At 45.1% G+C, this 27,565-nt stretch overlaps 1 long non-coding RNA gene across 2 annotated transcripts; it reads right to left on the bottom strand.

The window, feature by feature from the left end:
• Window positions 1–7,117: 7,117 nt before the first annotated feature.
• On the bottom strand, window positions 7,118–20,097 carry LOC118552153 (uncharacterized). Of its 2 annotated transcripts, none has more exons than XR_013448229.1 (4): window positions 17,207–20,097; window positions 16,032–16,259; window positions 11,406–11,473; window positions 7,118–8,076 (listed from the first exon to the last, which is right to left on the bottom strand). It is a non-coding gene; the product is annotated as an uncharacterized LOC118552153 (long non-coding RNA). The 2 variants fall into 2 exon arrangements; XR_013448221.1 differs by lacking the exon at window positions 7,118–8,076 and adding an exon at window positions 8,556–9,064.
• Between the last annotated feature and the right edge of the window lie 7,468 nt (window positions 20,098–27,565).

Genomic DNA, 27,565 nt, shown 5'->3' with positions numbered 1-27,565 from the left:
GCACCAGGGTGATAAGGCTGTCCACTGCCACAAGTTCCCTTCCTTGTCCTCCCTGACTATGACCTAGTGACATTCAAATACAGCAGTAAAACCCCCTCATGCCTTTTGCTGGTGTACTCCATCTGACCCCACTAAAGGCACTGGTCCATGGGTGTCATTCCCTCTGAGCTCCCCACCTGCCTGGTTGAGCCCACTCCCTGGGGGTTGTGCCCATGTGGCCCCTGCACGCTGGGCCATGCCATGCCTCCCTCCTCCAGGACCTGCAAATACAATCAATCCTTTTTACTTTCATATGCCTCTCTGTTGTGTTATTCTGTGTCCACCCAGATCAGTCACCAAAGAAACCCATTTTAAGTAACATAACAATTCTTTATAATATATGGTTCTTCTCCTGCCTGGACTGAGGGTAAGAGAGTCCAAGTTCCCAGGGTGAGCCTATAGCAGCAGAGCTTGTAGAAGTTGGGAACTGGGGGCGGTGTCCAAGGACATCTGAGTGAAGCACTGAAAGTGTCCAGTACGGTACAGCAGCCTTTCAGGGCAGCTGGAAGGAGGAATTTCCTGAAGGGCAAGGTTGTTGTTGATAAGAACAGATTAGCAAGGAAGACAGAACCAAACTGGAGTAACAAGGGCTCTAACCGTAGATCTTCCCAGAGGCAGAGACCTCATCTGTTGACCTCTCTGAGCCCTCACATTTCTATGAGTCTACCTCAGAGAGTTTTGAGTCTGTTAGGACTTTGCGGGTTCCACAAAGTGAAATATCAGCTGCCAGAGAAGCCAATCCAAGGGGACATTGGCCAGGCCCACTTCCCAGCTGAGGACATGGCTTAAAAACAGCCTGGGCAGCTTCCTGGTAGTCCCGTCACTCTTACAGAACGGTATTTTGGTGAGCTGAGTGTAAATGAATGAGAAACACATGGATTTAATTTCCCTTGAAATTAGGGATGGGTGAGCCTAGCCACAGTTTGGAATTACTGAATGTCTCAAACTATTTTGTTCAAGTGCTTTTGGTTCAGAAAAACCAACACCATGGTTCTGTAAAGCACGTTTCTCCTCATTTATATGAGTCTTCATGTATTTTAAAGAGAATTTGATCTGCATATTTCAACTTCTTTATACTCCACTTATCAATATGTTTAATAAAGTTTCTTGGAAGTCTGAGAAATACTTTATAACTTTTATTTTCAAACATCTAACTTAGGAAAAGGAAACAATGGGGGAAGTTTGGGGGAAATTGTATGCCAGAAAATGTGGGTTGGGGTTAAAGTTCACACTTTTAGGTAGTTCTAGGGCCCAGAATTACATACCCATTTGGTGTGCAGTCATTATGTGCTAAAGGAATATATTCAAAAACCTCTTGGACCATTCAGGGAAACATGGGTAAGTTCAATAAGGACAAGCTTGGAAGAGACTGGAAAGTGTGGGGTCAGATCACTCCAGGTTCCCTCATCTCTAGCTGTCAGGCAGCAAGACATGTAATAAAAGAGTGGCTTATGGACTGCTTAGGAGTGGATGCATGACCAGAGATGGTGGGAGAAATGTGTTACAGGCAGTGGGTGTAGAGGGGGATGAGTGCAGGGGGAATGCCAGCACCATTTTTGTTTCAGAGATGTGGCTCCAACCAAAGACTCAGAAGTCCTAAAGATCTGTTTTCATCTAAAGCTCAACTTGAGGTTCCAAGAGACCAAGTAAGACACAAAGGGGAGAGAGGCAGTTGTCTCCCCTTTCATGGAACAGTCTGTTTACCTTCTATTAGAAGCATAGTACTCACTAAGCCCTAATGGACCTACTTCTGTTCATAGTGGCATGGGCAGATTGTGGAGTGCTGGATGCTGCCCAGCAGGAGAAAGGAAGGAATTGACAGACTCCTTGGGTATCTGATAAAGTTTGTCTCAAGTGCCTGGGGGATTCTCAGAAAAACAATTTGTGGTGGGGACTTTATACAGGAAATAATAAAATTTACTGACAAAATCCAAAGAATAAGATAATAAGGTTTATTATGGTTAATATGTCCCCCATTTTAATCCTCAGGCTGTGTACAAAGAGCATACCTCAGATTACAAACCTCTTTAAAACCATGTGTACTCCAGCTTTGAAATTAGAAGACCCTAACAGGGCCATGTGGCAGTGGCAATAGCAGTCATCAATATTCTTAACTTCCCAACATTTCGTAGTCTCCTTTGAAGCTGGACTGAGGACATGCGATTGGTTCTAGCCAATAGAGTACCAGTATGAATGATATGCGTCCTTTTCTGACCAAGGCAGTTCATTCTTCCATTCCTTCCTTCCCTTCGCTCAGTGATCTAAGACTGCAGGTGCCTGTGCAGATGCCTTAGCTACGTTGGACTTCTTGCGAAGGAGAACTAAACCTTTATTCTGATAAGTCACTGGAATTTGCGGGTGGGGGAGGCTTGTTTGTTATAGTAGCTGGTAACCAGTAGACTGACACAGCTGTAAACTTTGAGTTTCTGACTTAAGATGTCATTATGATGCCCTGACATTAAAAAAACTAGTGATTTTATGCTTAGATTCTTAGAAGTTTTGAAAATGTAATGGTGCCTTGTATTAGTTATCTGTTGTTGCATAACAAATTACCTCGAAAGGTGGTGGTTTACAGCAACAAGCATATATTACCCCAATGTTTTTGATGGTCAAGAATGTGCGAGTGACTTAGTTAGGTGGTTCTGACTCCAAGTATCTCGTGAGGTTTTAGGCAAGGTGTTGGCAGGAGCTGCAGTCATCTGAGGGCTCAGTTGGGGCTGAAGAAGATGCCATTGATGGGAGCACTCTAGTTTTCACTGGCTATTGGCAGGAGTTCTCACTTCCTCACCACATGGGCCTCTGCGTGGTGATTCCCTGACCTGAAAGCTAACATCTTCCAGGGAGAGTGATCCAAGAGAGAAAGCAAACAAGAAGACACCACGCCTTCATTTGCCCTGCCCTGACATTGCCCTCTGTCGTTTGTGCTTTGTTTCCCTGTTCACTAGCAGTGAGTCACTAAGCCCAGCCCATATTCAAGAGGAGGGGAATAGGCTCCACCTTTTCAAGAGAGTGTCAAAGAATTTGTGGCCATAGTTTAGACAACGCACACCCCATCACTTCAGAACAGATTTGTAGGTAGCTGAGGGGAATGGAACAATGGATTGTACCTAAGGTTTTCAGGGGAAGGGCTTCAGTGATCCATCATAGATCAGGCTAATGGAGTTTAATTATGTGACTACTCCTTTCTTACTATGTTCCCTGGTCTCGTGAGCAAATAAAGAAGGTCAAGCCATTCTATTGAGACTAAATAGACTGAGCTCCTGACATGAAGCTGCATACTGAGATGCCAAGGTGAGCATAGAAGGCTTGCTGGTCATTTACCCCTGTGAATTACAGTCTGCATTTGACATGATGCAGAGCAGATGGATTCTCATGAAACAGGGACCCTGGTTGTGTAGGAAAGCGAAGATGCAGCTTCTCTCTGACATAACCACAACCTCCCAACTTCCCAGTTTGCCCAGTGTGATATAGCATGCTGCTTGCTGGTACAAACGCTGGCAGTTTACATAGGAGAATAGGATAAAATATAATAAAATAGGATAGATAGAAATGCTTCCTTTTGTACAAAACATGGCAGGCAGATGAAGCTGGTCTTGACTTAAGCTCAACAGCAGGTAACAGCACTAACACTAGAAATACTAGTTCCATAGGATTGGGATTTTCCTTCTTTCCTCCTATATCCATGGTGTCTATGAGAGTATGCCCTACGTAATAAGCACTTTGTTGAATTGTTGAATGTTGTGTTTTTTTATTCATTGGAAGAGATAGCACTCATCATGGAGAAGAAGGTAGTGAGATTCAAGTTCTATGTTAGGTTGCTGGTGTCAGAAACTTCTTCATCCTGGGCATATTGGCGACAGGCTCACACCCTGGGGAAATGGTTGTGTATGTGCCTATATAGGGATCACATTGAGATTTAATCCAATTCTGTTGTGGCTCATCCTTGGCTAAGCTCCCTGTGGGATCTGCACCAAAAGGCAGGACAAAGGCCAGAGATGAAAGCTCAGTCAAGCTACACATTCTCAGGCTGATGGTGTTTCCATAGCCAGATACCATACTTTGCTTCAGCAGCCAAGGAAAGCAGCCATTGGAGAGAGCTGGTGAGTGTGTTCAAGCTGGCTATGTCCCACTAGCCTGCCAGGCCCTAGGAGCTACTGGTGGCCATGAGAAGGGGATATCTCTTTAGATCTGCCCCCCCTCGCCCCTGCCCCAGATTGGGCAGCAACATCAGGCTCTGGAGCCATATCAACAGTACAGTAGCACTCATTCTGAGCTGCCAGTAGCCAGGGTGAGAAGTCCTCCAGCCTCAAGGGAGCATAGCTGAGTTTGGTCTCCTCTCTCTAGAAACAGATAAGAAGCCAGGGAAAAATGAACTTCCTTCTCATCTGGGCATATGTAGCCTTCGTTGCTAAAGTTTGAGACAACGGACTGATGAGTAAGACATCCTGGTTTGAGTTACACTTTTATTTTAGCTTAAAAAGGACTTTGTTCGTTTGAATATCAAGAAAAGAAAAAAATAGAATGTGATGTCACAGAAGCCAAGGTCACTGTTGTCTCAAATGCCCTTAAAAGCCAAGAAAATGAGGACCAAAAAGTTTCCATTAACTTCACTGATGATCCCAGGAGAACAGTTTTGATAAAATAAATAATGGGTGGGATGGGTTGAGTAGAAAGTTAAGATTAGGAAATGAAACCAATGAGTATAAATGCTTTCAGGAATTTATGCTATGAAGAAGACCAAAGAGACTGCTGAGTAGGTGAAGATTGTATAGGTTGTTGAGGGAAGGTTTGGGTTTTTATTGTTTTTGTTTTGTTTTGTTCTGCTTATATAATCATTCATGAGCATTGTTTGTTTGTTGAGAGAGAAAAACAAAGTGTAGGTGAAAGAAGGGGCAAGGGGAGAGGGAGAGAGAGAATCCTAAGCAGGCTCCACGCTCAGTGCAAAGCCTGACACAGGGCTCGATCTCATGACCCTGAGATCATGGCCTGAGCAAAAATCAAGAGTCAGACACTTAAACCATGAATCATGGAACACTACATCAAAAACTAATGATGTAATGTATGGTGATTAACATAACAATAAAAAATTTAAAAAACAACAAAAAAAGAGTCAGACACTTAACCGACTGAGCCACCCAGGCACCCCAGGGAAGGTTTTACTTCGTTTGTTTGTTTATAGTTTATTTTCTTTTTTTCCCTATATAAATGTGTGTGTGAAGCCAATATTTTGAAAATGATTTAAAATTTCTATGTCTCTTACATCAACTAATTTTTTTTCTTTTTACCTTTTGAATTTCTTCACCTATTTCTCATACTCCACACTCTGCCTCTGCCTATGGCAACCACCAATCTGTTGTCTACAACTCTGAACTTGTTTGTTTTGTTTTGTTTTGTTGGTTTTTAAAACTTCTACATTTAAGAGATATCATGAAGCCTTTGTATTTCTCTATCTGTCTTATTTCACCTAGCATAATGTCCTTAATGTGCATCCATGTTGTCACAAATGGCAAGATTTCAGGGCGCCTGGGTGGCTCAGTCGTTAAGCGTCTGCCTTCGGCTCAGGTCATGGTACCAGGGTCCTGGGATCAAGCCCCACATTGGGCTCCCTGCTCACTCTCTTTAATTAATAAATAAATAAATAAATAAATAAATAAATAAATAAATAAATAAAATATTTTAAAAAAAGGCAAGATTTCATTCTTTTTTATGGCTGAATAATATTCCATTATAGAGATGATAGATAGATAGATAGATGATAGATAGACAGATAGATATACATATACCACAATTTTTTTACTCATTCATTCATTTCCGGACAATTAGGTTGTTTCCATATCTTGGCTATTGTAAATAATGCTGCAAAGAACATGGGGGTACAGATATTTTTTCAAGTTAGTGTTTTTGTTTTCTTTGGACAAATGTCCAAAAGTAAAATTGCTGGATCACATGGGACTTCTATTTTTAATTTTGTTTAGAAATATGCATACAGTTTTCCATAATAGCTACACCAATTTACATTCCCACCAATAACACATAAGGGTTCCCTTTTCTTCACATCCCCTACAACACTTGTCATTTCTCGTCTTTTTGATAATAGACATTTTAACAGGTGTGAGATGATATCTCATTGTGGTTTTGATTTGCATTTCCATAATAGTTAATAATATTGGACATATTTTCATGTACCTGTTGGCCATCTATATGTCTTCTTTGGGAAATGTCTATTCAGATCTTCTGCCCATCTTTTCATTGGATTATTTGTTTTGTTTGCTATAGAGTTGTATGAGTTCTTCATGTATTTTGGATATTAGCCCCTTATTAGATATATAATTTGCAAATATTTTCTCCCACTTAGTAGGTTGCCTTTTCATTTTGTTGATGGTTTTCTTTGTTGTGCAGAAGCCTTTTAGTATGATGCAGTTCCACTTACTTATTTTTGCTTTTGCTTTTGGTGTCAGATTCAAAAAATCATTACAAAGACACATGTCAAGAAGCTTACTGCTTATGTTTTCTTCTAGAAATTTTATGGTTTTAGGTCTTATGTTCTAGTCTTTAATCCATTTTGAGTTAATTTTTATATATGGTGTAAGATAGTGGTCCAGTTTCATTCTTTTGCGTGTGGCTGTCCAGTTTTCCCAACACCATTTATTGAAGAGACTGTCTTTTCCCCATTGTATATGTTTGGCTCCTTTGTCATAGATTAACTGACCATATATGTATGGGAATATTTCTGGACTCTTGATTCTGTTCCATTGATCTTCATGTCTGTTTTTATGCCAATACCATACTGTTTTAATTACTATAGCTTTGTAATATAGTTTGAAATCAGGATGCAATATGCCTCTAAGTTTGTTCTTCTTCCTCAAGATTTTTTTTTTTTTTTTATGACTCAGAGTTTCTTGTGGTTCCATACAAATTTTGGAATTATTTGTTCTATTTCTTTGAAAAATGCCTTTGGAATTTTGATAGGGACTACATTGAACCTGTGGATTGCTTTTGGTGGTATGGACATTTTAACAACATTGATCATTTCAACCCATGAACAAGTAACATGGTGGAAACAGCATGCTTATTAATAATAACTTTAATGTAAAAGGACTAAATTTTTCAATAAAAAATGTAGAGTGGCTGAATGGGAAAAAAGCATCAAGATCCATCTATACACTGCCCATAAGAGGCTCCCTTCGGATGTAGGGACACACAAAGACTGAAAGGGAAAGGATGGAGAAAGATTTTCAATGCAAATGGAAAGCAAAAGAACGCTAGAATGGCTATATTTATATCAGACTAAACAGACTTTAAACACTGTAATAAGAAACAAAGATGGGTGTTACATAATGATAAAAGGGTCAATCCCACAAGAAGATATAACACTTATAAATATTTATGCACCCAATATAGGATCACTTAAACATATAAAACAAATATTATAACAGACTTAAGGAAAGAAATTGACAGCAATACAGTAATAGTAGAGCACTTTAATACCCCACTTACAGCAATAGGTCATCCAGACAAAAAAAACAACAAAGAAACATTGGCCCTAAATGACACATTAGACCAGACGGACTTAACAGATATATACAGAGCATTCCATCCAAAAGCAACAGAAACACATTCTTCTCCAGTGCACGTGGAACATTCTGCAGGATAGATCATATGTTAGGCCTCTTAATAAATTTAAGAGGATTTAAATCATATCAAACATCTTTTCTGATGACAGTGATATGAAACTAGAATTTAATTACACAAAGAGAACTTTAAAAATCACAAATATGTAGAGATGAAACAACATGCTGCTCAACAACCAATGGGTCACTGAAGAAATCAAAAAGAAAATCAAGAAATACCTAGCCACAGGGATGCCTGGGTGGCTCAGATGGTTAAGCATCTGCCTTCAGCTCAGGTCATGATCCCAGCGTCCTGGGATTGAGTCCCACATCTGGCTCCTTGCTCAGTGGGGAGCCTGCTTCTCCCTCTTCCTCTGCCACTGCCCCTGCTTGTGCGCTCTCTCTCTGACAAATAAATAAATGCAATCTTTAAAAAAAAAAAAGAAATATCTTGACACAAATGAAAATGGAAATAGAACATACCAAAATTTTCGAGATGTAGCAAAAGCAGTTCTAAGGGAAGTTCATAGCGAAAAATGCCTCCGGCAAGAAACAATCAAAGTGTCAAATTAGCAACCTAATTTTACACCTCAAGGAACTAGAAAAAGAACAAGTGAAGCTCAAGGTTAGTAAAAGGAAATAAAGAACAAAGATAAAAGCAGAAAAAAAAATGAAATAGAGACTAAAAAGACAATAGAGAAGATTCTGATCTTTTTTAATAGTTCCTCTCTGTTCCTTTCTTCTTTTGCTCTTTTACTTTGTGGTTTTATGACATACTTTAATGGTGTACTTGTGTTCCTTTCTCTCTATCTTTTGTGTATTTACTGTAGATTTTGGCTTTGTGGTTACCATGAGGCTTACATGTAAGCAAGTATTAACAGACCTAAAGGAAGGAATTGACAGCAATCCAATAATAGCAGGAGATTTTAATACCCCACTGACATCAGTGGATAGGCATCAGGACGTGATCGCTTTGCTCAAAGAATTCTGTGAGCTGACAGAGAACTGAATGAAGCCTGCTACTCAGGGAGAAGCAAGAACTGCACCTGGTCCACTTGATAAGAAGTGTTGCTTCTTAGGAGGACCTTATCTGCAGGAACAGAATGGGGAGGGACTAGAGGTTAGGCCATTTGAGGCTCCCCTGATTTGAACAGATTTAAGGCAGCACATGATATTAAGCCTCAATTTTAGGCTTTATGCCACACACACATCAAGTAACTTCATCATCAAATACCCCTATGAAATACCATTGCACCATTTTACAGATGGTGGATCTGAAGCTTAAATCTGGAGCTTAGCGAACTGTCCAACATTGGCCAGCTGGTAAGTGACTGAGGTGATATTCAAATCTGCTTGTTAATCCTGGAGCCTGATCCCATAAACCATTGCTTCCAGGGCAGATTTAACAGTTCACCCTAGAAGTGGATTGAGAGAAGGGAAGAGAAAGAAAGAAAGGAGATCAGCAAATACACCACATGCCCCCTCCCCCAATACCATGAAGCTCCATTTGAACACAGCCTCTTTCTCTGCTCACCCACCATTTGACTTTTCCAGTCCCACACAACCTTCCCCAAGGCAGCTGGGTTAATAACACAACCCCACTGACTATTAGCAGCTGGGCTCTACTTCAGATGTCCAACCTGGTACTTTAATCAGTGGCCCCTGAAATGCCTACAAGCCCAAATGCTCCAGACACACTTCTGATTACTCAGTCCCAGGGAAAAGAAATCATCCAAGCAGATCAACCAGCTCCCAAGTATTTCAAACTCCCAAGCCAGGGACTGCCCTGAATTAGTCGCCCTTTTGCACATGCATGTTGGGCATGCCAACGGGGTTAGGGTTTCTAGAATAAATTCCTCTGCACTGAAAGAGACCTTAAAGCTCAACCAATTCAACCCCTTCATCTCACCATAAAAGAAACTAAGCTTAAGTGGTATCCTCAAGGTCACAAAGCTAGTTAGGGAAGGACTTGCTTGAGTCCCCTTCTTAGACCTTTTACCAACTCACTCCTCCAGTGAGCCCTCTCACTATAAAGGTCAAAGAAGGCAGTTGCTCTCTTTTTCAAAGGCCTTCACAGTTTGGGTGACCATATGACCCAGTTCCAGACATGTCATGAGGGAATCTGCTGGAGGGAATCTGGGAGAGAATTTTCCTCCCTGATGGAAGAAAAGAGGCAAGCAAAGAGAGCTCTGTGTTCCCTGGCCACCTGTCTGGGGCTGAACTGTCCCCACCCCCAAATTCTTATGCTGAAATCCTAACCCCTAGTACTTGGAACGCGACAGTATTTGGAGGCACAGTCTTTAAAGAGGTAATTAAGTTAAAATGAGGTCATTAGAGAGGCCCTAGTCTAATAGGACTGCTATCTTAATAAGAGGAGATTAGGTCACAGATATGCAGAGAGAAGATGACACGAGGACACATGGAAAAGGGAGCATCTATGAGCCAAGGAGAGAAGCCTCAGCAGAAACCAACCCTGCCTGCTGACCCCTTGATCTCAAACCACCAGCCTCCAGAGATGTGGGTCAATAAGTTTCTGTTGCTGAAGCCCCCAGTCTGTGGTACTTTGTCATGGCAGCCCTAGGACAACATACCCCAGCCCCTATTCCCTGGCTTCTATAACAGCCTTTGAGGACATGATGCTTGAAGCCAAAGAAGGTGTCTTTCAACCATGAGGAGAACCTCAGAGATGCTACGCAGCAACTTGGCCTGAGATTGCATCTCTGGAAGCTCCCAGGAATGACCATGCAGCTTGTTGCACAGACTGCACTTTGGGGATTGAGGCTGTAAGGCCCTCTTGGTCTGTTCTCTGCTTGTTCAGCCTTCCAGCTGGTGGATCTGCTCTGGTGTCATGCCCAGACATCACTGTACTCATGAGATGTCATTTCTGGAGTCGGACTGTCCTGACATCCCAGCAACATCACTCCTGCACCAAGCCCATGCTTTATACTCTGCTTCTCCAGGTCCAGGAATTATCATTATCAATCACAATGTCGCCTTCAATCTTTCATGCTTTAGTCAAGTCCCAGGGAGCTTGATTTACAAAAAGAGAGGTATTTGGAGGCAATGTGGGCTCTATGGAGATTAGTTCAAAGTAAGGTACTGGGTTCATGCACTCCAGGATTTCTAGAGCCACTGGGGGCCTCTCAGCAGGACCTTGGTCTTAGGATGATCTATGTTATGCTATGTCAGCCCCTGAGATGGACTCAATCCAGCACTCTGCCCTAGCCCTGCCACCTGTTCAAAGCCTACCCTGACCCAGCTCATTAGGCTGTTTGCACATTTGTCTCCTGCCTGGGCCAGCCACCCCAATCCCATCCCTCCCACCCATGGAGAAGCCTGGTGCCTGCTGAGAGCTCCACTCCCTTTCAAATACCAGCCTCACCCTTCAGGCACCTCTTGTGACTCTCCTCCCGTCCTCTCTTCCCTGCCCCTCTCCCACCCTGCTCCGCAGTCCTGAGCTTTTGCTCTCCTCACACTCAAGTTCACCTTCTGCCTCCCAGGTTGTGCAGTGAATTCCTCTCCCTACCTCTCTTAGTGCCTTCAACAAGCCTCTTGTTTAGAATATGCCCAACGCCAAAGTCATTCCTCCTTTAGAACATGTTTCTTTCCTCTCAATACCTGAGCTCCTTGAGGTCAGGAACGCCTGTTCATCTTTGAATCCTTGCTTCCACCCAACCTTTTCTGGGGCCCCACCCAGTCCAACAGCCTCCCCAGGCACTCACAGGACCTCAGAGACTAGCGGGCACAGGCACTCACCTGGGTGGTATACTTGTTCTTACTCGTTTCTTTACTTCCGCCAACCTTCTGATCCCGGCAGCCAGAAGCTGTGATGTAATCAAGTAAAAAGTGAAATCTCAGATTTATTGATCACTTCCAAAGTGCTGAGCATGCTGCTAAGGATTTACATACACCCATTTTATTAATTCTGGTGGCAGCTATTATTACTATTTGTATGCATGATTTCCCACCTTACAGATGCAGGAAGGGAGGCTTAGGGTGGGTGATGGGAATATGGGAATATTGCCCAAGATCGCACAGCCAGGAAACTGTGAGGTCAGAAGCCCAGAAAGAGAGCTCCAGGAAATACCAGCCCAAACCAGATTCTTCACTGCCTTCTCATTTTCACTGGCAGACAGGTTGTGTGAAAGTGGGGGTTCCTGATTAAAAGAGAGTGGATTACTGAAATTTCTGAGCTCAGTCTCCTCCTCCCTTCCTTCTATCAAACTGTGGGTTTGCACTGCAGGATCCATGAGTCAATGCCAGGCTTCCATGGGCACACGATCTCAAATAACCCTGGCAGTGAACACTTTCCAATACTTCGAGATATCTACATATGTAAATCTCATGCCGTATATTCTCCTAAGCCTGCATTTTAGGTATGTAATTGAGAATGTATTTTAGGTGATGTGTTTAGCATAGAACATGCTTGAGCTCAGGACTCGGCTAGAATAACAAGTGCCAAAGTGAAGCCCAACTCATGTGCGCATACTGTTTGGAGGGCCGCAGGTAGATGCCAGGCAGTCAGGAGGCTAGGCTCATCCCTCAGCTCAGCCTCAAAGGCAAGTCCATACCAGGGGTTTGCCTGGAGTAGGTCTCCCACATAACATAGATGGTTCTGGAGACCAAGTCCCTCCAGGAGGCCCCAGGTGGCTCCAGGAGTTCTGGAATCTGTGACTCTGTACCCCACTTTGAACTAAATCTCCACAGTACCCCAAATGCCTGCCTTAATATAAGTCTAGCTTCCTGTGACTTAGGTAAACCAGGGATCACTGATAGTAGGCCAAGTTTAGCAAGGTCTTTGGTGTATATGGGGCAGCATTTCTTAGAATTTTCTACTGAGTACCTCCGGCTGTAAAGGAGGGTGAATAGACACCCAGCGTCTGGAAGGATAGCTTGGAGTTGTCCCATAATGAGCATGGGATGTCTTTGAAATCTTGTATTTACCCTAATAATTCATGATAATTTTATGTCCTACTCCATATACTGATGTCTATTTTATATTAAATATAGAATTAGTGATTGCCCAAAACCTCAAAAAAATTGATGCCCCAGGAAGCTGTACCCGTGGTTTCATGTTGCTTCAAGGAGGGCTGTGTGCCCTGGGAGTAAAAATGCCCCAATTTGAAAGCAAGTTAATATAAGACATTAACCTCACTGACTATTCCAGAACCTTCTCTGGCTCACTCTTAGGAAAACCACAGGCAGCCAGAGGCTTGGACTTAAACAACATGCACAGAAGGTAAAACCAACTAGAGGGCAAAATTTCCTGGGGATATTTGCACATAAGCAATCATTTCATTTTCAGGCATACACATATGTTGCAAGTATGGGTTCACCTTTCCTGCCCACAGGGCCCCAGGAAGCCCCACTATCTGAGTATTTATAGAATGTTTGATCCATAAAGCAGGGATTGCAAACAAAGGCAGTGCCATCTATCCTACAGAGCAGCCACCTGGAAGCCACTGGCCTGAAAGACAGTGGGATGGTCTCCTGAAGCTGAGGCACAGACTTACAGAGGATATGCTGCAGGGATAGAGTGCCATCATGCAGGATGTGGTACACACTACCTAATGCCCATCATATGGTACTCTGTCCAAAACACGTCCAAAATCTGAGTCTGGGGACCAGAGGCTGGGAGTAGAATGGCCCTGCTCTTACCATCACTACTAATGACCAACATAAAGAACTTGTGCTTTGATGGCCCTACAGTTTGAGGATTTCTGGGTCTAGAGATCCTAATTCCCAGAGTGTCGAAATGCTTCTCCCAGGGGATATGAAGAGCCTCGCTGAAACTTAAGCTATGGCTGCCATCCAGTAACTTCCTTATGCCAAGGGGCCAGCAGGTGAAGAAAGGGTGTGCCGTACTGCCAGTGGTAAGTCCTGGTCTTCAGGAGATGATAGTGCTGTTACTACACAGTGGGCACAGGAAAAAAATATGTTCGGCACTTGGGTAACAAACTAGGGCATCTCTAAAAAAAAAAAAAAAAAAAAAAAAAAAAAAAAAAAAAAACAAACTAGGGCATCTCCTGATGCTCCTATGCTCAGTTTCAATGTTAAAAGTATAGCAGCCATGACCTAAATGGGTATGGTACCCAGGGACTTAGATTCGTCAGAGATGAGAGTCTGGATCATCCTATCAGGTGATCTGTCTATACCAGCAGATGTATAGCTGAGAAGGAGGAAATCTAGCCTGGGCAGTGGATAAGGGGGATAAGAAGTATCAATTCAATTGTAGCTGTTGAGTATCAGCCTTTCCTGCTGCTCACTCTTGTCTTCCTCACTTCCTTAGATGTAGATCTCCCCAGAACACTCCCAGTAAACTTCTCCATCCAGCTCTCTGAGTTTGTTTTCAAAAGACCTATGCTAAGATGGTACCCTTACCTAAGATGTATCTGTCTGAGAGTGAACCTTCATTCAGGATAGTCCTTTCCCACTATAAAAATTGGTGTCCCTCACCCACTTCAAATATTACTGTGGTTCATTGCCCTTGGCTGAAATACAGCTATGACATCATACAAAAAGACTATTTCAATGACTAAACAAAGACCATTGAGCCATAGGACTTCCTGTCTTTCCCAGTCTGATAGATAGATATTTCTGTTAATGGTGAAGCATGGTATTAGAAATGGTGTATTGACCTGTATTGTGATATTCTGAATATAGAACAGCCAAAGCAGTCAGGTCATTCTCACGTGTTCTTGTATATAAGTAGAATGCTTTGTGGAATGAGCAAATTCTTCAAGATACATTATGTAAAATGTGCAGAGAAAAATGTATGAGATTCCCTTTATAGATGGTGGATTTTCTTGAATAAAATAGTTAACACTTATTTTATCAAGTCACATAACATATACTCTAATCATAATCGATCATCATCTTATAGAATATTGTGTATTTGTTTTATTTATTGCCAATAAATAGACCTTTTCAAACTTATGATGAAAACATTTAGGTTCTGACTTACAAATATATGCAGGGGTAGATAGATTTTTCATCTTTCTTTTAAGGTGTATGTGAACAATATGAAGTGTAACTACAAATAGGAAAAATAATGCCACTCATACCTGCCCATGTTTTCAAGCAATTAGTAAATAAGAAAAAAGAGGAAGACAAACAAGAGGCAAAAATACATAATAGATATCCCTCCACATGGGGTGGGGAAGGAGCATCACCTCACCCACAACATGACAGCCGCATATTCTAGATTTTCTGGGTAGATCCCAAGTTCCACTCTTTTGATCTATTATCCTTAGAAGAGCAGGCAGGGCAATCGGATAACTTGTCCTCCTTGGGAAAGGGGTATGGAACACATAGTCCTTGTAGTAACCACGCTCCTTCTTTTCCAGCCTACAGAACCTTGAAACGCAGAGGCTTCCTGTCCTTGGCTTCCTGACCAGGTGCTCCTGGCTGGCCCTTTCCCCAGCAGTTCCCAGCAGACCTGGTTCCTGGCAGTTATGCCTGTTTTTTGCTTCCAGGTATCTTTGCCCAGAGTTGCAGATTCCCTACCATAAATCCCTGTTCTTTTTCCCCAAGGACCCTCATCGGTTTTCGTAAAGGAGGGTTTGGGGGCTACTCCTGGTGCTTTAAGTCACAGCCAGCATCTTTGCTAGTGGGCTACCAGCCTACTAACCAACAACTCTGCTAACTAACCAACAACTCTGTTTTTGCCTCTGAGGAAAAGTGCTTCATGTGATCATCAGAACTTCAGCCAGAGGACACATGTGGGCAGAACCTAGACCAAGGGCCAAAGGCAACAAGCCCAAGCCAAGAACAGAGACATGAAGTCATCAACAGTCACTGCTGCTCCAAATACAACTCTGGTAGAGCCTGAGGTGTCCCTGGAGTGACCAAGAATTCCCATTCCCTTGAGTCAAGAGTCTTAGCCTAGGAGAGGTCAGTAGGCTTAAATGGACATATCTGATGCTGAGTCTTCACCGTTACATCTTGACCCTTGATGTTGTACACGTAGTTAAGCATGAGAAGTCTCACACTGAAGATCTATTATGTTCTCTACCAAAAGGTTTGAAGCCTGGTAGGGTTCCAGAAAAGTGCACACCATTGTCTGTTGTGGCCACATCTTCAGTTAACTGCTATCCATGGAACAATGTGCTAGCTCAGTGAGGGCAAAGACATCCCTCTCATCACTATTTTATCCCTAATGCCTAGATCATTCCTGGCACCAGTAAGTGCTAAACAAATATTGACGGAATGAGTAATCACTATGATTTGAAAGGGCATTTATCAAGCTTTTTATTCCAACAAACACAGGAGACCATTAATTATTACCCCTTTTGCTCTAACTTTTCAGAGTTTGCAAAGATTTCTTGGCAAGGCTTGATCACTACCCCAACAAGATATGGTGATCACCCTCACTCAACTCACCTGTATTATCTTTGATCCTGAGCACTCAGGTTCTCCAAAGCATCTTACAGAAGACCCTCTTCTAATCAAAACCAGGTAGACCAGAAGGATCAGATTCTTTAGGTGAACTTGTTTCTAGTAGGATCATGAAGGTATGAAGTTGTATTCACCCTGCTTCTCACGCTGACTTGCTCCCCACTTTCTGATAGCCTCAAAACACTTCTCAGAGCAGATGTCAGGTCTTTTGCCCTGGGAGAAAATTTCAGCTCCTTATTACCAGGGTTGTGTCTCCAAATTTGCTACTCAATGACCACCTCACTCACTCTTACTCACTGGTATGACATGGGTTGAATCTCAGGAGTCCCTGAGCTGGCAGGGAGGGGACAGTCCCTCCACAACCATCTTCTCAAATTCCTTTTAACTTTCCCACCTCAAACTCCCCACTTCCCCAAAATGATCATGAAATAGAAACAGAATCTAGGATTAAAAGGTCTCTGTGAAGCACTAGGCCATCTACTATAATACCTTGTCATCAACATATTTATAATCATATTTATAATTACAGAGTATTGGCCTTGCATTTTCTTGAGACATGCTGACCTCATAAATACCCCCAAAACGTAGTAGACTAGAGTTAAGACAGTTTTTCAAGAATGATGGGGATTGTATGAAGATTAAAGAATCAGCCCTTTTAATCAGACAGTCTTGGTAACTTAGACTGTGAAACAATCCTTCTGTTCAGTCTTTCCCACTTCATAATAATCAAATAGTCCCTTCCTCAACCTCAATGAATTCAAATGCAACAGCTTTACACAGTGAAAGAGGCCACAGTTGCCTTGGGTGAGAAATGCCTTTTCCCACCTGTGAAAATGGCCCCGCAGCGCGTGTAAGTTCTGTGAGCACTACGCCTGCCACAAGTGAGCCCAGAACAGTTATTTCTGCGGACATTGCCATCACTCTCTCTCCCCAGGACACTTCCTCTGTTATCAAGTAGAGCAAAGCCAGGAAAAAGTAAGTGAATCAAGTGTTTACTTGGCTGTTGAGAGTCGATAAAATGTTGGCCTTTGTGTGGTTCTGGACGAGACATGCACTCTACAACCCAGCCAGCCCCAGGGTACAAAGAGAACCACGGAGCAGGTGACAGTCCTTAAACAATGCCCAGTTCCGGGTTTCCAGCCCCGTGTTTGTTCATTTACCCCAGAAGCTTGACTCACGAGGGGCCGTGTTTATGCTGAGTCCATCTCAGGGTCATTGGCTGAGTGTGTCCACCGGTGCAGGTCCCCTAGCAAGAGACCGAGTCCTAATGCCAAGACAGATTAGGAGCCTGCTGGCAGGAAAGAACAGGGAGGGACAAAAAAGAGCAGTCCCAAGTCACAGAAGTTGCCAGCTTGCTAAGCTGTTGTGAGCTTGTATCTACTTGTGGAAAATTAAAATCAGTCTTTAGCCCGGTTGAAATAATCTTCAGACTGTCTGAAAACATAGACCGGGGAACGGGTTTAAAGACATCTTTTCAGATTGGGAGTGCAAGAGGGTAGAGAATAAGTGAGACAAAATAAATAAGAGCCAACTTAAAGCTTCACTCAGCTGAGACTAGAGACTGTCTTTCCAGAAAGGCAAAAAAAAAAAAGAAAAATCGTGATTACTAGTATTACTCTAATTATTGTTATTATTATAATGATCTCATGATCATACATTAATAAACCTTCAGTGAACTATTTGCTCACTTCTGCTGGTGTCTACACTTTCTGGCTCCCTTGAGGTTCACTGGTGCAATGTGTCAAAAAACTGGACTCTTCTGAACACCAAAAGAAAGAAAATTTTCACAAGTTTAAAGCCTGAGTGATCTAATTGGACAATAAAAGGAATCTAGATATTTGCACAAAAAGGGTATCACACAAAAGGATATTCTCCCTGTGACTGACCTCGCTCTCCCTAAAAAGTGGAAGAGTGAAAAGCTCTGAGTGTTGAGAGATCCATTGTTTTCCTCCTGGTTCTGCCGTGAGTTGGTGCCATGGTCTTGAGCATGGTACTGACCTCTGGATGTCCTCTCAGGTTGGGGAAGGGATTGATATCTGCCGTGCCTGCCTTGATATGAGAAGTCAAGTACATGCGGAAGCCCTCTGAGAAGGGCAAAGGGCCAAACAGAAGCAAGGTCCATGGGGCATGTGTCCTCTCACAGCTGGGCCTTTTGCAAGGATGTGCATTATGTAATTATTCAGCTTTGTAGAAATTATCCTCATAAGAATATGGATTATGGGTTGGAATATAAAGCCTCTAATGAAAAAGGAGAGGTAAGTTCCTTTTGCTTTTGTTCTTTCTTTGGTTTTAATTCCTTAAGCCCAGCAACAACTCTAGCGTCAGGTTATCATAGATCAAAACTCCCACACACTCAGACACACAGCCACCCCGGATGATAGGCACATATCACTAGAGACTCATTCAGGAAAATTCCTTCCAGACTGATGAGTGACTGAACAGCAGGGAAAGAGTTAGAGAACTGGCGAAACCATAAATCAGGCAGAAAAAGCAGGTAGACATGATGATGCCCTGCCCAGATTCCCCTTCAATGGAGGCTATATTGCTACCAGCTACCAGCTACCAGTTACCAGCCCTCCTTGCATGGCCTCAGTCACAGAGAGATGACCCACAACCAATGACGGATGGAGAAGGGAGTATAAAGGCCCAGCTTTTAGCCGTTTTAGCTCCCAAGCTCCCCATAGGGTCAGCCGGGGCTGCCTGTCCTGCACCGCAACTCACCTTCTCCCCCAGCCCAACCGTGCTTTTCTTCCCTTCCCTTCTTCTGGTGTCCATCCCAAGGTCATGCTTTCATAAACATCCTTTACCCTAAACTCCATCTCAGAGTGTGCTGCCAGGCAGCCCAACTTGTGACAACTAGGAAATAAAATGGATGGACTTCTCCAGGACAAAGAGGAGAATGAGAAGTACAAGGGGCAGACCTCCTTCCTCTGTACTGTTGTCACCTGTCCTCGTCTGGGTTACGGCTGCAGCCAGATGCTGGAGCACAGCTAGTTTCCTAAGGCGTCTGTCTCACCCTAGCTCTGTCACTCACTAGCTGTATGATCCTGGACAGATCAACATCTTGGGCCCTCTGTTTACCCATTGGCAAGTGGGGAGACTCATGACCCCATCTGCCAGTTGAGTCTTTGTGAGGGTCTGGTAGGGTAATGATGGGAATGAGTACAGGGAACCATGACACTCCACTTGCTCGTGACCATTTCTCTTCCCTCCAACCAAAGATTGAAAAGCCAATAGGAGCTTGAAAACAATAGCCTAAAAGGAAGAGTTTCTACTCTGCCCATCAATTCCCAGGCTGGCAAGGTGATTACAGGGAACTGTTGGAGGCTGGAAGTGATAGGAGGTGGGGGGCATTGTTGTCTCATTAAACTCTCATGCAATAGGGTAATCTTGAATCCCTGCTAACTGCCAGGCAGCAGGCCAGTCCCTCGTACTCCTCACATGGGGGTCATGGACATTATTAAGAATCTTACACACAAATAAAAACCTCCCACATGGAGGAGGAGCAAAGTAAGAGGAGTCACAGAAGGCCTCCCTGAAGAAGTGGCACTTGAACTAAGAAATAAATGACGGGCAGGAGTTATGTTGACAAAGAAGGGAGGGAAGGTGATTCCCAATCTGAGAAAATGCAAGTGCAAAGAAATGCCCATGGTGAAGAGAGCAGTGAGCACAAGGTCTGGAAGCATGAGGGTGAAGCCTGGAGAAGAAGTAGGGGAGTGAGCTGTGGGGCAGGACTGGAGAGGTAGGTGAGAACCACATGGAGCAATCCCTGGTAGGTGAGTTAAAGACTTTTATCTGTATCTTAAGTGCAAGGAGGAGCCATACAATGGCTTTATGTAAAGCATTCGAATGAGTATTCTGGGTGCACAGGGAAGGACAGATGAGAGGAGGCCAGAGTGGGTAATAATAATGACAACTAGTATTGATTGATTTAGTATGCGTCTGGCATACTCATATGTGTTTAAATGAGGTATCTGATGAAGCAGGTACTATTATGATCCTCATTTAACTATGAAGAAACTAAAACAAAGAGAGAATAAATAGCCAGTATTCCAACTAGGCTATCTGGCTGCAAAGTCACACACTTAACAACTACACAACACTATGCTACGGTTACACCAGATGGATGGCTATTTCAGTAATCTCAGTTGGGTGGAGCAATGGAGCTGGGGAGAAGTGGATATATTTTGAAGATATGTAGGACATTAAAAGAAAAAAAGATAGAGGGGATTAAGAGTACACTTGTGATGAGCACTGAGCAACATATAAAATTGTCAAATCATTGTATTGTACACCTGAAATGAATATAACACTGTACGTTAATTACACTTTAATAAAAACTTTAAAAAAAAAGGAAGAGATCAGAATTCAGTTAGAGATTGGTCAGAGATGTGTGAAGGAGACGGTCTCAGGGATAGGGCTCGGGTGGAACTGATTTGGGGACAGGAATTCATAGGGAAGGGACGACAGGCAGGGCCCTCCCCTTCCCTGCAGTCCATGGCACCAGCAACCCACAAGGAAGCGTGTCGTGTCTGCTGAGATGCCTCAAGATTCTATCACTGTTTGCATTAGAAATAAGTAGCTAAGTTTCCCAGTAATTCTCACCATCTGTACCAAAGAGGGAGCAAGAACTCACGTGAGTACAGTTTTTAATAGTTTTCTTTTTTTTCCCAACAATCGTTTTCTTAAGAGAAAAGAGGGGGAAAGAAAGACTGAACTTATACTTCTGTGTGTACTAGAAGAAAAAGGAAAAAAAAAAAAAACATGCACCTGACCCCTTGCTACCCTTCCTCAGGATGGGAGGTTCGTGTCTGGAACCTCACAAGCTGGGGCTTCATAACGCACCCTTGCATCCCTGTTTCCTGGAATCTGCTAGAAGAAAATGGCAAACTGGCCAAGATATTTGACTGAGGTTTGCTAAGAAAACATATTCTTAGTTTGGGTTGTTTTCTGAGGGGAGGGTCGGAGATGTGGTTTAAGTAAGAAAATTGCTCGTGGACAGTTATGGAAATAATGACTCTCTTCACTGTCCCGCAGGTCTCTGGCTAGAGTTACAGGAAGCAAAGTGGAACAGTGTTTTCAAATTACCTGGGGAACGCGGGCAGGGGAACAACCAAGTGAGACAGCTAGAGCCAAGGAAACATCATTCTATGTCAGTGATCAGGATAATTCCACAGCCAGAGCACGCGGTTATTATTCTTAAGTGGGAGGTGGGAAGGTTCTGGTTTCTGGAGCCTGGCTAGACTTTGAAATGAAAGAAGAGAGTCTACTTCATCTGATTTGTTGCCCACACTCCCTAGAGAAGAACGTAGCTCAGGTCTCTGATGTCTACCCACCATGAACCTCAACGGACTTACTTTTCTGCTCTTTAAATAAGGTCAGCCTATCACATGTCAACCAAACTGTTTGACTCGAAGATGGTTCTAGGTAGTTATAGTATGTACCATAAAGGTATGAATGGTTTCTGTCGCTCTGGATCAATGCATGGAATAATCATAATGATGGGAAAATGCAGATAACGTTAGTTGTTTGACCATCACAATTAGTCTTTTCTCTCTGGTGGATCTTTGTGGTTACCTGTGTGATGTCCTGTGTCTCCTACCCTCTATGTATTTGGAGAAAGAAAAACTGATGGCATGGTACATTTGTTTTTATATTTTGGGTTAAAGACTCAAAAGTTTTACTTATCTTCACTAATCAGGGGAAGATCTTAAATCCCTGGAATCTTGAAGCTCCAACGGTCAGGATGGGTCGTTCATTACACGGTACTTGCTCAGTGATGTGTCCGTCCCACCAGCCTATCCACACGCATTTGGTACCCGCAGGACGCCTGGTGCTGGGCCAGGTTTGGGTCTGGCAAAGTAAGCCCGACCCTACCCCTGAATTCGGAGAGCTTTCCAGCCACAGGGCAGCCTCCATAGCACCATGGGAAGTCAGAGGAGGTGCAACAGCCCTTTCTGCAAGCATCCTGAACCACTGTAGGGAAGACAGCTTCACTAGTCTGGAAAGAGAAACCTGCAGAGCTGGACGTGACCTTGGAGATGGTGGCTCTCAGAGGCAAGCATAGGTCGGAATCACCAGGGCAGTATGACAAGAGATGGGGCAGCTGGGACCCGCCCCTGGACATTCAGGTGCAGTCTGGGGCTGCCTTTGTCCCTGCACAACACTTGGTGGAACCCTCATTGCCCGTCCCGAGTGTTGTCTATCCCCCTCAGATCCGAGGAGTTTGAAGTCGGGCAGGGCTGAGTTGGTGAGAGGGGCACCTGGCGCCTCCCCACACGCCCCCATCTAATGAGGGTCTCCCAACGGGATGGACATCGGTTTTCTTCTCCCCCTTTTCACTTGCCTCAATCCATCTCCCAGAACCTGATGAGAGCCTGTTGAGCTCAAAAGATCCCCAAGAGCCAAGATGCAGAACTGCAGCTTTTAGAGTAGCTGGTCTGAGGGGCGCAGGGCCGGCTGTCCTGGTGCCACCAGCTGTCCCAGCCGGCCAGGCCTCATTAGATCCAGTCAGCAGCCCCTGCTGGGCCCTCACCAGAGCAAGATGGGTGGGCACGTGCGTCACTTGATCCTTGATGTCTCCTCCTGCCTTTCTGTTCAAAACATCCCACAGCAGCTGCCGCTGGGAGCTTGCAGGAGATGCGGAATTTCGGGCTCACCCCAGACTTTAACAAGGACCGAAGGGATTTTTTTGTGAGCACATTAAAATTTGAGACGCTCTGGTCTCTGCCTCCTGAGCTGGCTGGCACTCTCCCACCCCATGCCCAGGGTAAAGAAGGAAGGGAAGGGAGAGGAGGGGAGGGGGGAGGGAAGAGGAGGAAAGAGGAAGGAAGTGAGGGAGGAAGTTGGTAGGTGGGGAGCAGGGGGGATAGAAGCGGGGGAGAGAGAGGGATGCAGGATGTCCAGACCTACTCTCTTATGTGCAAATCACATGACACAATGTTTCTTCTTCTTTCTCTTTTTTCCCCACATAAGCTTTGATGATGCAAACTGAGACCAGAGGGTGGGGAATTTAAAGAAATTTGAAACAAAAGACCTCTTTTGTTTGCCTTCCGCTTCCTAAAAAGGAAAGCCTTATTCACCATTCCTGTAAGAGACGCAGAAGCTATGGGGATTAGGGGTGACTGGTCACCCAGAACCTTGGAGCAGGAAGGACATCAGACCCAACCGTGAGTCTGCATGCAACTAATTGAAACCCTCAATTAATCCAATTGGCTTCCACCTTTCAGGGAAAAGCAAATACTGAGAAAACAAATTAGCACCTGGGACTGATCCTCTTTTTGTAACATTCAGAGAGCCGCTGGGGGCAGGGGCCCAGACATCCATGCCCCAGGGCTCCACGGCAGGGTGTGGTGGCAGGGACTTGTCATCAGCGTCAGGGTTTCCATCCTGAGCTGCCACACACGGGCCCTGTCAGCTTGGCAGTCTTGATTTCTTGGCCCCTGCACTGGGGATTAAAAACATAATAACCTATTCAGTAGAACCATTGTTGGGAAGATGAAGGCTTTGTGAGGCTGCTCACCTGGTAGCCACTCCACAGGACTGAGTACCTTTCTCAACTCCTGCACACAGTTGTTGAGGTAGCAAAGATGTGCGGGTTCAGAGCCCATGACCAAGAAAGAATTCTTGAGATGTCTTTGGTTCATATGGGTGGTTTTATTAAAGCACAGGGACAGGACCCGTGGGCAGAAAGAGCGGCACTGGGGTCCTGAGGAGTGACAGAGTATATACTTTGAAGTTGAGAGGGGGTCAGGGATAGTGAGAGTGTCTAAGGAATTTTGGAAGCAAGATTTCCAGGATCCTGAGGGGGCTAGCTATTGTTGGGAAAAGGTCATTAATGACTGTCTAATAAAACCTTAGCCATGAGACCCTTCAGATGTATATCGGTGGATTATATGCTTGGAGGATGATTGCCAACACATATCTTGGGAGGGGGGCAGAGATTAAGGAAGTTTGCAAGGAATTTTTATATGTTAAAGTAGACTTACAGGATCCCGGGGGTAGGGCTAAGATTGCCTTTTGCCCTTAGCAAAGTATTAACATCGAGCAGCTGAGTTCCTAGACGAAGGTGACTCTGCCTATTTCAAGGATTTGTCACTGAACTGTAGGGAGTAAGGAAATTTAATTTTTCTTTTGCCTTCATTTCCCACATCACTGTCTTTGCATGAGGTGCAGGGGACCCTGGGCTGGCCCCAAGACCTGAGACCTCGGCTCTGCTAAGATAGCTTTGATGATGTGCCCCCCCCTCAGCTAACACCTGCAGGAGGGTGTTTCCCCCCTGGGAGGCTGGGGGGAATCCCAGGAAAGGTTTTCCCTCTCTAAAGCAACAACACAAACAGGAGCCTAAGCCCTTCAGGGGAACCTGGGAGTGAGGCTGAGCAGCCCTCAGGCACCTCCCTTTTAGGAAACACAGCACCATCTCTTGGCGGAGAGCCGCACTGACTTGGTTTGGCTGCTCCCTGGGATCCTCTCACTTGTGCTTTCAACCGAGAACGCCAGGGCTTCTTCCCAGAGAAATGTTCTTAACTACTTCCTTCTAAGGGTCTCGAATACCTTTGTTGCCTTTCCCTCTACCCAAACCATTCCTTCTCTCTAGGTTCACTGGGTCTTCAATCAGTATTTCCAAGTTTCCGTCCTAATTTCTAAATTTATAACTCAGTCCAAACCTTCAAAGACTAATTCTCTAAGAGGATTATGTTCAGCCCTGTAACACAAAGGGCTCTCCTTCTTGCCTCTTAGCAGGGGTAGTGTAGCAGAGCAGTTAAGATCCTGGACTCTGCTGCCCGGCTGCCTACACCATGGTCCCTCTCCCGCTGTGTGACCTTGAGCAAGTTACTTAACCTCTCTGGGCCTCAGTTTCCTGACCTGGAAAACAAGCTGCTGGCGGAAAGCACCTGGACTGCTTGTTGTAGCATTAGGTGGGTTAATCCGTAAAGCACCTAGAAGAGGCCCGTGGCGGATGGAGAGCTACGTGTATGCCATCAACGGTTTTCAGTGACTATTCTCTCGTGCAGCACTTAGCACACGGGTGTAAGATTTCACTCAGTTTGTTGGGTCACCCACCAGGCCTGTGTTTCTGCGGAGCGTGCCGTAAAAGCAGACAAGGGCCACACTCGGGAATGCACATTGTTAACACACAGACTCAGTGATTGGGATACGGGAGGTCTGCAGCCTCATCTTTAGAAAGGCTGCTCCCCCTGGGACCCCCCGGGGCAGGGACTGCCCTATCCTTCCAGCCCCCCAACACTTACGTAGAGGGAGCACCTGGCCCCCTGGAAGGAAGTGCTCGGCTCACGTTGGTTTCCTCCTCCATCTCTTTTAAGAAACGGTTTTTGAATGAACGAATGCCAGACAGACTGGCCATTATGTTACAATAACAGGACATTTCAGGGCAACTGGGCAATCTAAGCATTCTCCTTTTTACTCCATTAAGAACACAGGTGCATACATTTTCCCTATTAGAGCTGAGCCGTTTTCATGAACTCCGTCTGAAAAGGAGATGAAGTAATAAATGGGTCTTTCACCGCACAAATCTATGGAGCAGGTTATTGGCGAGGGTGATGGGGACTCTGGCTCTGAATTTCACGATGTTTTACAACAAAGGAATGTCTCCCTGTTACATCAACTGCCACACGTGGACTTGTTCTTTAAACTGAAGGACATCTGAGTGGGGGGGAGGCGGGAAACTACCCTTCACAGAGCGTGTTGGTGCTGGATTCCTAACACACCCCCTGTGTGACCGGCTGGGGCAGTTACAACAGGGGACCACGCCTGCCTGCTCTCACCCAGGATCCACCAAGGAAGACCCTTCTCTGTTTCTTCTTGGGGAACGTGACCATGACCGCAGCCCTCAGCCGATAACCCAGGGCTTTTCTTGGCACCTAACACCTCCATCCTGTGATGAAGGAGAACACACAGCCCACCCGCAGGAAGGGATTCGAATGCACTCACAAGGGACCAGCCTGTGTCCTGAAGTCAAGGCCAGGGCAGGGTCTGCAGGAGGCTCCCAGACCCCAGGGGCCATGAGGAGTCTGCTGACCCAAAGCTCCCAGAGCTGACTCTTTTCAGGGGGACCTGCTCCAAATTCTCCCCAACAATCTGAACTGAAAGGACAGTTCCAGGTGACGCTCTGGGACAGCAGCCCCCCCCCCCCACGCACACACATGCACACACACATGGACACACACAGAGACTCGCAACATACACACAGAGACTCCACACCACACACACAGGCACACACAGACTCACAACACACACACAGAGACTCACCACACACACTGCTACACATAGACTCACAACACACACAAGCACACACAGAGACTCACAACACACACATGCCCAGAGACTCACAATAGACAAACACAGAGACTCACAACACACACATAAGCACACAAAGACTCATAATAGACACACACAAAGACTCACAACACACACCTGGGCACACAGAGACACAACACACATGCACAGGGACATCAAAAAGAGAACAGGCTCAGTCCCAAGTCTTTCTCCAAGCACTGCCCAGGCTCGTAGAGGGGGGTTGCATGCAGCCCACGGGCCCCTCCCAGATCTTGCATATTCCAAAGTGGGGGAGAAACATCACACTGATGAGCCCTGATGGCCAAGCTCCCTGATGGAGGTTCTGCCCTCCTCTTCTGCCCACCTCACATAAGGACGGATGAACACAGAGAGCGTGGGGGGAGGGGAGAAGGACAGAGACCGTCTCTGTAAAGGAAGGAAGAGCTTGGACAGGAATTCTTTTGTACGTCTCCCACGTCCTTGTGAAGCCCGGGGTTTGTCACAGGACCGTTGGGGACAAGAAAGAATTCAAGGGCTCTCGGGTGCCTCCCTCTTCACAGGGAAGCCGTGGGCGGAGAGGTGCAGACGCGCTGACCGTGACCGTGGCCGTGCCAGGTGATCGGAGCTGCCGGGTACTGGAAGCCAGGGGAAGGGCCTTTGAAGGCAGTCAAGGAGGGCTTAGGTGCATGGAGCTGGGTCCTGTAATGTAGGCTTCTGAGAGGGGTGCCTGAGGGCGTTCCTGAGGGGTCCCGATGCAGGCCTGCACTGACTCGGCCTGCAGTGCTGGGCCCGGCGCTGCAGGAGCTGCACCTGTCCTGGGCGCTGGGCCAGGCGGACAGCAGAGCAAGGCGGGCAGGAGGGAGCACGCACTGGCTAGGCAAGGAGGCCGGTTCTGCGGGGAGCCGGGTCTCAGGTTCCTGGAAGAGGGAGGCCTGGGGTGAAGGGAATGGCCGCAGTGAAGCAGAGGCCACGAAAGCCCTTTGCCCAGTCTCACCCCGGTGTCCCCGCTTTAAGCCGGGTTTGTGTGACTGGCGCCCACAAAGAGCTCTACTTCCGGCCTACCCCCCACCCAACAGGTGCACAGCCCCCGACCTTACACCCTCCACCTCCAGTGGCACATAATATCCAACCTTTGGAAATCAGGGCAAATATTACAATTTTTCTAAGAACCGTAGAATGTGCTTTCATCAAGGCGATCAAAATCCGATTTACATTTATAATCT

This window comes from Halichoerus grypus, chromosome 1 (assembly GCF_964656455.1).
Source record: "Halichoerus grypus chromosome 1, mHalGry1.hap1.1, whole genome shotgun sequence".
In the NCBI taxonomy this organism is placed as follows: Eukaryota; Metazoa; Chordata; class Mammalia; order Carnivora; family Phocidae; genus Halichoerus; species Halichoerus grypus.
Note: the sequence above shows the minus strand (reverse complement) of the source record. Positions and strands in the feature narration are given on the sequence as shown.